Below are 8,865 nucleotides of genomic sequence, written 5' to 3' on the forward strand. Positions count from 1 at the left end.
GATTCCTCGAGGGATCCTACGGCCTCGGCCTCCCAAAGTGCTGGGGTTACAGGCGCGAGCCACCAGCACCCGGCCTGAGTTAATACATCTGGTCTCACTGCGTCTTAACCACGCACCCACGAAGAACTCAAGTCAAGAGAGAGTCGGCAAGAGACTCTCAGCATTCTCTCCCGAAAGCACGTGTGTCCCGAGCTCCTGTGGTTTCAGGTGGCCGCGCGTAGAGGAGAGATTTCCCATGTTTCCGGAGAGGTGCGAGCCACAGTCACTCGGGGCATCCGAGCACGAGATGGGGTTTCTGACAGCGACTGAAGGGCCAGGAAGGGCCAGAATCTGCCAAGGCCCGCGTTCCAGGGTGGGGCCGATGGAACCCAAGGTAGAGGGAGTCAGCGGTCCGCACAGAGAGAGCTCCAGCCCTAGGCCCCACTGTGCAGACCGAATCAGAAGGAAGAGAGTCCTTCGTCCTACCTGCCACATCCCTCACATCCCCCCACTGAACTTGGGAGTGGATCCGTGTTCTAAACACGAGGTGACTCTCGGTTTGCAATGGATCACAAGGGGCCGGGCTTTCCAGAGTCGGCAGGATAAAGAAGTCATTCTGGCTCGGACTCCCCCATCCCACGGTAACGGTCGGTAACGGTCGCTGGTGACTTTAAATGAGCCGGGGCTGGCCGGGCCGGAGCCGCTATGGGGGTGGGGGGGGTGGGGGGGGGGGCGGTGCCTGAGGCACTGCAGAAAGTGGGCCTGAGCCTCGAGGATGGCGGTGCTGCAGGGACCCGTCCAGGCTGCTATATGGCAAGCACTAAGCCACTATGCCTACCGAGGTGCGGTTTTCCTCGCGGAACGCCTCTATGCAGAAGTACACTCAGAAGAAGCCTTGTTTTTACTGGCAACCTCTTCTTACCGCTCAGGAAAGGCCTATAAAACATATAGACTCTTGAAAGGACACAGTGGTACTACACCGCAATGCAAATACCTGCTTGCGAAATGTTGTGTTGATCTCAGCAAGCTTGCAGAAGGGGATCAAATCTTATCGGGTGGAGTGTTTCCTAAGCAGAGAAGCCATGATGATATTATTGTTCCTGAGTTTGCTGATTCAGCTCGCTTTCCCCTTCCATCGTTGGGACATGTATATTGCAAGACAGATCGGCTTACCAAAGGGTCAGAATGTGACCAAAAGAGCCTCCGTTGAAATCCTTTCCTCTGGTGTCCCTTTGAATCATGATGTGAAATAGGGGGGAAAAGCCAGATCCTGACCAAACATTTTGATTCACATCTCTAGAGAGCTTTAGCAACTGCCTGTCCAAGTGTTGTGCCAAAACACTGGGACCTCGTCCTAGCTTATGTCACAGACAGCCTGAGACCGTTCTTACGGAAACACCCCAGGACACCGTTGAATTAAACGGATTGAATTGAGAATCTTCCAATTCAAAGTACTCCTTGAATACAGACTCCCCAGTGTCTTCTATCGATTCAGCCGTCCTTTCACCTGATACTGTCCCACTGGGAACAGGAACTTCCATATGATCTAAACAGGTTCAACATAAACCAAAAACTGGTCGAAGTGTATTAGGAGGACCAGCAGCAGTTAGTCCATGAGCCCCAAGTGTTGGCATTTTGCCATTAGAAGCCCCAAGTCCCGGAGACGGATCCTATGGACAAAACTGCACTGGTATTAGACACCTTCTGTCATTGACGTGCCATCCACCGGAGCCCCTTCAAAAAAGTCTGTTGCCGGAATCGGCCAAACCGGAACACAGTCTGTCTTCTCGCAGAGGGGAAAGAGCCGAAAGGTAACCCCAATTCTCGCAAAAACACAAAGTTCTGGTGCGCCGACAAGGGCAACACCTCAGGTATTGAGCCCCACTATGGCATCTCCCCCAAACGCACCGCCTCGAAGAAATTCACGACTCTTGACTAGTGACAGCTCCACAACCGAGGAGAATAGGAGAAAATTAAAAGGGAAGTTTCCACCTAAAATCCCAAACAGAAAAACAAAAAGTAAAGCTCATAAAGGAGGAATAACTCCACCGAACATAAGTGATAGCCATGGAAGTGACAACATTGGACTCTTCCGTCACTCCAGAAGGGAAAATAGCCGCAATCGCGCCTCAGATTCAGGCTTTTAATCTACAAAAAGCAGCAGCGGAAGGCTTGATGAGCCTTCCTCGTGAAAGGGGGAAAGGTTATTTAGCTTTGTGTTCTCACCACGGCAAAGAAGCTGTCAGTATCTTGAGCCATCTAGCTTCTCACCACCGCAATACCGGTTGGGTACTGTGCCAAATTGGAAGGGCCTATTGTAAACTTTCAGAGTCCACACAAGCTGAAAGAAAATTCTCAGAGGTTAGAAGGATTGAGAATTACAGAGTCGAAGGCATGGAGATCTACTCTACAACACTTTGGCATCCTCCGAAAGATGTTGCTCTTTCAGTTCTGTCCAAAGACTTCACAGACAGGGATAAAACTTCGCCAGCCAGAGGCCTGGTGTGCTGCAGGGAACTGTTTCGGTCTGCAACGGGAACACGATATTGCGATTCAATTCTTCCAGAGAACTCTCGAAGTGGATCCAAATGATGCTTATGCCTATAGTGCATTAGGGCGTGAGCTTGTCTTCACTGAAGAACTGGACAAAGCATCAGCTTGTTTTCGAAATGCTATCAGGGTCAATCCCAGACATTGTAAGGCATGGTAAGTGGTAATGAAGTGTAAAGACAAAGCCCTATGGATGGCGCCGGTACTCGCTAGTTTTTCTGGTTAGATAGCTCTTTATTGTCACGAATTTGGTTAAAAATACTTAGGGATGGTACATAGTGCTGAATAACTTCTAACTAAGATGTTTCCTTATGAAACGTATGTCTTGAACAAACTCTGAAATGAACTCATGATCATAGAATACCAGATCCTTATACTCAACAGTTTCAGTCTTCTAGCAAACTTTTGCAGACGCTGTAGTTGTCTTTGGTTCGTGTATGTGTTTCTTTAGTTGTGTGACTGGATTTGTGACTTTTACTTCGAGCACCGAAGTGGTGATGGGGACAAGGAGCGCTTGGGAGATTGGAAAGGAATAGCATAGTTCACTTATTGGAGAATAGAAAAATAGATGGAAACAACTCACGAGCTGCTGCTTTTTGACAGTGTTCCAGTTTACGGAGTTACTATGAAGAACTTCACGTGCCCTTTAATGTAGCGGTCTCTCTGTTTTACTCTTTTGTACTCGTGTATAAGTGGGCACATAGGAAATTACTACCTAGGTCCTATTGTGATCAACTGAATAAGACATGAAAAAGTGTGGTCCTACCTCTGCCTCAACAGCATACTCACCGTTGACATTTATTGCATTTTTCTGGACTGACTTCATAGTTTAAACGTCAAGAGAAGGCCGGGCGCAGTGGCTCACGCCTGTCATCCCAGCACTTTGGGAGGCCGAGGCGGGCGGGTCACGAGGTCAAGAGATCGAGACCATCCGGGCCAACACGGTGAAACCCCGTCTCTATTAAAAGTATGAAGATTAGCTGGGCGTGGTGGTGGGCACCTGTAGTCCCAGCTACTCGGGAGGCTGAGGCAGGAGAATCGCTTGAACCCGGAGAGGTGGCGGTTGCAGTGAGCCGAGATCACACCATTGCACTCCAGCCTGGGCGACAGAGCGAGACGCCGTCTCAAGAGAAATACATTAAAAAAATAAATACATACATAAGTAAATATCAAGAGAAAGTATAATTCTGAAGTCATAACCCTGTGGTAGTTATTCTGTCAGATACGGTGGTCTTTGGGGTGACTTATTACAGCAGTGGAGTTCTATCATTTGATTTGCTTCTAAATCTGAAGCATTATATTACGGAAACATTTTTTGATTTGCGAATATGTTGTTGAATGGATCATATCTCATTTTGCTGTAGTAGTTACATGGCCCGAAAGATGGCCAAAAAGATAGTGCCAGCTACTGCTGACCAACGCAACAATCAACTTGCCAATACTGCCTTCTCTTCCGATGGCTATGTTCTCCGTCCTATTTTAAGAACTCAGTTCTTCATAAGACTTGTGTCGTTTTCGATTTTTTTCCCAAGTCTGGTTGATCCTTGTGTTGTGATGTTTTTAAATGTGTATTGTCTGTTCAGCTCTTTTGCAGGAGTCGCATTCTTAAAAAAATCTTAACCCTATCAAAAATTGTGTTTAAAGGAGGATTATTCAGATCGGCCAGCTTTGACTAGGAAGAGTGTAAATGCTGACGTATTTAGGTAGCTCTAAATACTGAGCAACTTTATTCTAACCACAAAATGGATAGCCTTTCTTTTGTCTTCACTTTCGCTATCATTAGCACAGTGTTTAATACCTTTTCTTCATCTATAACACAATTATAATGATATAGGAAGCCACTCAAATAAGGCAGACACGTTGCGTTGCACTTAAAAAAAAAAAAAGAAGAAGAAGAAGAAGAAGTCTCTCTGTGGCACAGAATGAGGTGTGGCTCGAATCTGGAATCTCCAGTGAAAACCAATGAAAGAGGGTGAAACCCCGTGTCTACTAAAAAAAAAAAAAAAAAAAAAAAAAAAAAAAAAAAAAAAAAAAATGAGCCGGCCATGGTGGCGCTGAGACAGGAGAATCACTTGAACCCAGGAGGCAGAGGTTCCAGTGAGCTGAGATCACGCCGCTGCACTCCAGCCTGGGGGACAGAGCAAGACTCCATCTCAGAAACAAACAAACCCACCAAGCCAGTAAAGGTGTTTAATTCGATGGTGTCAGGCTCAGGTCTCTTGACAGGATACATCCAGCACCCGGGGGGAAACGTCGATGGGTGGGGTGGAATCTATTTTGTGGCCTCAAGGGAGGGTTTGAGAGGTAGTCCCGCAAGCGGTGATGGCCTAAGGAAGCCCCTCCGCCCAAGAAGCGATATTCATTTCTAGCCTGTAGCCACCCAAGAGGGAGAATCGGGCTCTCCACAGACCCCACAACCCCCAACCCACCCCACCCCCACCCCTCCCACCTCGTGAAATGGGCTCTCGCTCCGTCAGGCTCTATTCACACCGTGTGCTTTTGGAACCTCCAGCGTGTGTGCGTGGGTTGCGTGGTGGGGTGGGGCCGGCTGTGGACAGAGGAGGGGATCAAGCGGCGGTGTCCCGCGGGTGCCCGGGACGTGGGACGTGGGGCGTGGGTGGGGTGGCCAGAGCCTAGGGAACTCATCGCCGGTCAGGACGTCTCCCCTCCTGGTCCCCTCTCTGACCTACGCTCCACATCTTCGCCGTTCAGTGGGGACCTTGTGGGTGGAAGTCACCATCCCTTTGGACTTTAGCCGATGAAGGCCGGGCTCCCAAGAGTCTCCCCGGAGGCGGGGTCTTGGGCAGGCTCACAAGGATGCTGACGGTGACGGTTGGTGACGGTGATGTACTTTGGAGGCCTCGGGCCAATGCAGAGGTATCCATTTGACCTCGGTGGGACAGGTCAGCTTTGCGGAGTCCCGTGCGTCCTTCCAGAGACTCATCCAGCGCTAGCAAGCATGGTCCCGACGATCCCAGCTCCCAGCAGAGGCACTTTTGTTCACACAGGATCCTGGGCAGGAAAGTTCTCAGCAGGCTTAGGCCTCCTAGCCAAAAAGCCAAAACCACTTCTGGGATTTTTTTCGAAGAGCCAGTGGTTCCACAAGGGGCCGTGGGTAGTTGTGGAAATGGAGAGAAGTGTTTGCACATACATATTGGAGACAGAACGGACAGGGCTCGGTCACAGATCACTTAGGACACGGGCAGATGCACATTGAGAAAACTCTTCCGGCATCCTAGGGGAACAGAGGTACGATTTTTCGAGACAGTCGAGGGAGAAGCCACACCAGATTTTAGGATTGGATCTTTATTCCTATGTAGTTTCTATGAGGTATCCAAGTCCAGAAATCAACTCGCCAGTTCTGTACAGCATTCTGTAGGGAGATCAAATCTGGGATGTCAGAAGTTAAGAATTCGGGCCTTGGTGAGGGATTAGATTAGATGTACTTGAGCTTATTTTGCAAAAAAAAGAGAGGGCGGGAGATAGCGAGAGCCAGAGCCAGAGACCGAGACAGACAGACAGACAGAGAGAGAGAGAGACAGAGAGACAGAGAGACAGAGACAGAGAGACAGAGACAGAGACAGACAGAGAGAGACAACGATACACAAAGAGGGAAAGACAGAAAAAGAGAGAGAGAGAGACAGATAAAGAGACAGACGGAGAAAGACACAGATGGTCAGAGACAGAGAGAAACAGAAAGAGAGAGAAACAGAGACAGGAAGGGAGAGAGACAGGCAGAGAGAGAGAGACAAACAGACAGGCAGACAGACAGGCAGAGAAAGAGTAAGACAGAAGGCAGACACACACACCCCCCCACACCCCCCCCCACACACACAGAGAGAGAGAGAGAGAGAGAGAGAGAGACAGAGACAGAGACAGACAGAGAGACAGAGAGAAAGACACAGAGAGAGAAAGACAGAGAGAAACAGACAGAAAGAGAGACACAGACAGAGACAGAGAAACAGCCGACAGGGGGGAGAGAGAGAGAGAGAGAGAGAGAGAGAGAGAGAGAGAGAGACAGAGAGAGAGAGAGACAGAGAGAGACAGACAGACAGGCAGAGAAAGACAGTAAGACAGAAGACAGACACACAGAGAGAGAGACAGAGAGACAGAGACAGAGAGAAAGAAAGACAAAGACAGAGAGAGAGAGAGAGACAAACAGACAGACAGGGAGAGAGACAGAGAGACTAAGACAGAAGACAGACACAATGAGAGAGACAGAGACAGAGAGAAGGAAAGACAAAGAAAGACAGACACGGACAGAGAGAGACAGAGAGAAACAGACAGAAAGAGAGAGAGAGAGACACGCAGAGAGAGAGTGAGAGAGACAGGCAGGCGGAGAGAGAGTAAGACAGAAGACAGACAGAGTGAGACAGACAGGCAGAGAGAGACAGAGAGAAAGAAAGAGAGAGAGAGACACGCAGAGAGAGAGAGTGAGAGAGACAGGCAGGCAGAGAGAGAGTAAGACAGAAGACAGACAGAGTGACAGAGACAGGCAGAGAGAGACAGAGAGAAAGAAAGAGAGAGACAGACAGACAGAGAAAGACAGAGACGGAGAGAGAGACACAGAAAGAGAGAGAGAGACAGAGACAGAGAGAAACATACAGACAGGGGGAGAGAGAGAGAGAGAGAGAGAGAGAGAGAGACCGACAGACAGACAGGCAGACAGGCAGAGAAAGGGAGTAAGACAGAAGACAGACACAGTGAGAGAGACAGGCAGAGAGAGAGAGACAGAGAGAAACAGACAGGCAGAGAGAGAGAGACACAGAGAGAGAGAGAGAGAGAAGACAGACAGAGAAAGAGAGAGACAGAGACAGACAGAGAGACAGACAGAGAGACACATATTTTATAATGCTTTTGATCACATAAACGGTGGCCGGGGTATACTTTGAAAACAACGACAACAACAACAACAACAACGACAACGACAACAGCAACGACAACAACAACGACAGCAACAACAACAGCAACAAGAGCAGCAGCAGCATTCGCCTACGGATTTCTAGAAAATAAGATGTCATGATGAAGTATATAGTAAACATCAACCGGCTCTCACTGCACGTTGAGAGATTCACAAAAGCGCTAGTTAACAACAGGAAAAAACAGCAGCTAACGTGTCTTGGGGGAAATAGACGTCTTCCTGAAAACTGGGGATTTCTACTTCACCTGAAAAGAAAGACATACGAGAAAGGAAAAACACGAACAAAACAAAACAAAACAAAACAAGCCAACAAACACGGGCCAAGGCACCGTCCCTGGAATTCTTAAGTGAGCCAAGTTATTAGTTTTCAGAAAGCGTTTCTATTTTGGGCAAGTACTAAGAAGGCCCAGACTAGAGCCGTGGCGCCCTTCGCATTGTGAAACTCTGCTGGCCGGAGGGCGGAGAAACTAAAACATCACGATGAAAGGTGACCGAGACCCAGCCAGGGTGAAGCTTTCCTAGGGAGGGAGGCCTGAGGCGGGAAGCAGCGGGGGGAAAAGCCTCACAACTGCAGACCCGCCCGCTTGCCCACGCGGGTCAAGGGCTATGCCATCGGCCCAAGCTGCCTCTGGGGAAGTGGGACCGTGCCGCCCCCATCTTCAAAAACGGTGGCCCCTGAGTGAGGCCTGACGCCCACCGATGCAAATGTCAGCCTGGCAAGAATGAGATCGCCGGCAAGGGGTGGGGGAAGGGGAGAGAAGACGGAGGCACACCGGGGTGGCTCTGGAAGGTTTCCAAGCAGGGTGTTGGGAGGCGGGGGGGTGGGGGGGCGGGGGGTTTGGGGGAAACCCACCTAACCGACTCACTAAATTAAGGTGAAGGGACGTGGGTAGTGGGGGGAAGCCGGGGGGCAACTTGAAAATTAAACTGACCCTTCCCAAAGCCCAAGTAGAAGAGTCTAGGCGCCAAAAACACAAAGAAAACTAAAGCGCCGATCAAAGAACAATAGGGCCCCCTCCAGGGCGGAGGTTCCCTAGGCAACGAGGGAGAGAGGGAGGGGCCTCCAGAAGGGAGAGAGAGAAACCCGTTGCCCCAGGCTCGGTGAAGTCGGCGAGACCTCCCTCCGTGTCACGTCGACTTTCAATAACAGTGGCCGCTAGGTGATGCCAGAAGACAACCGATGCCTGCCTGCAAATGTCCGTCAGCAGGGAAAAGAATTAATGAATTAATGAATTTCCTTATTTATTTAGAGACCGAGTCTCACTCACTCTACAGCCTGGGCCGTAGTGCAGTGGCGCGATCTCGGCTCCCTGCAAGCCTCCGCCTCCCAGGTTCAAGCGACTCTCCCGCCTCAGCCTCCCGAGGAGCTGGCATTACAGGGGCCTGCCCCACCGCTCCCGACTCAGCTTTGTATT

At 49.8% G+C, this 8,865-nt stretch overlaps 1 pseudogene; it reads left to right on the plus strand.

Moving 5' to 3' along the window:
- The first annotated feature begins 754 nt into the window (after positions 1 to 754).
- LOC134729204 (cell division cycle protein 27 homolog) lies at positions 755 to 4,421 on the plus strand (annotated as a pseudogene).
- Positions 4,422 to 8,865: the final 4,444 nt, after the last annotated feature.

The sequence above is a fragment of the Pan paniscus genome, chromosome 17, assembly GCF_029289425.2.
Source record: "Pan paniscus chromosome 17, NHGRI_mPanPan1-v2.0_pri, whole genome shotgun sequence".
In the NCBI taxonomy this organism is placed as follows: domain Eukaryota; kingdom Metazoa; phylum Chordata; class Mammalia; order Primates; family Hominidae; genus Pan; species Pan paniscus.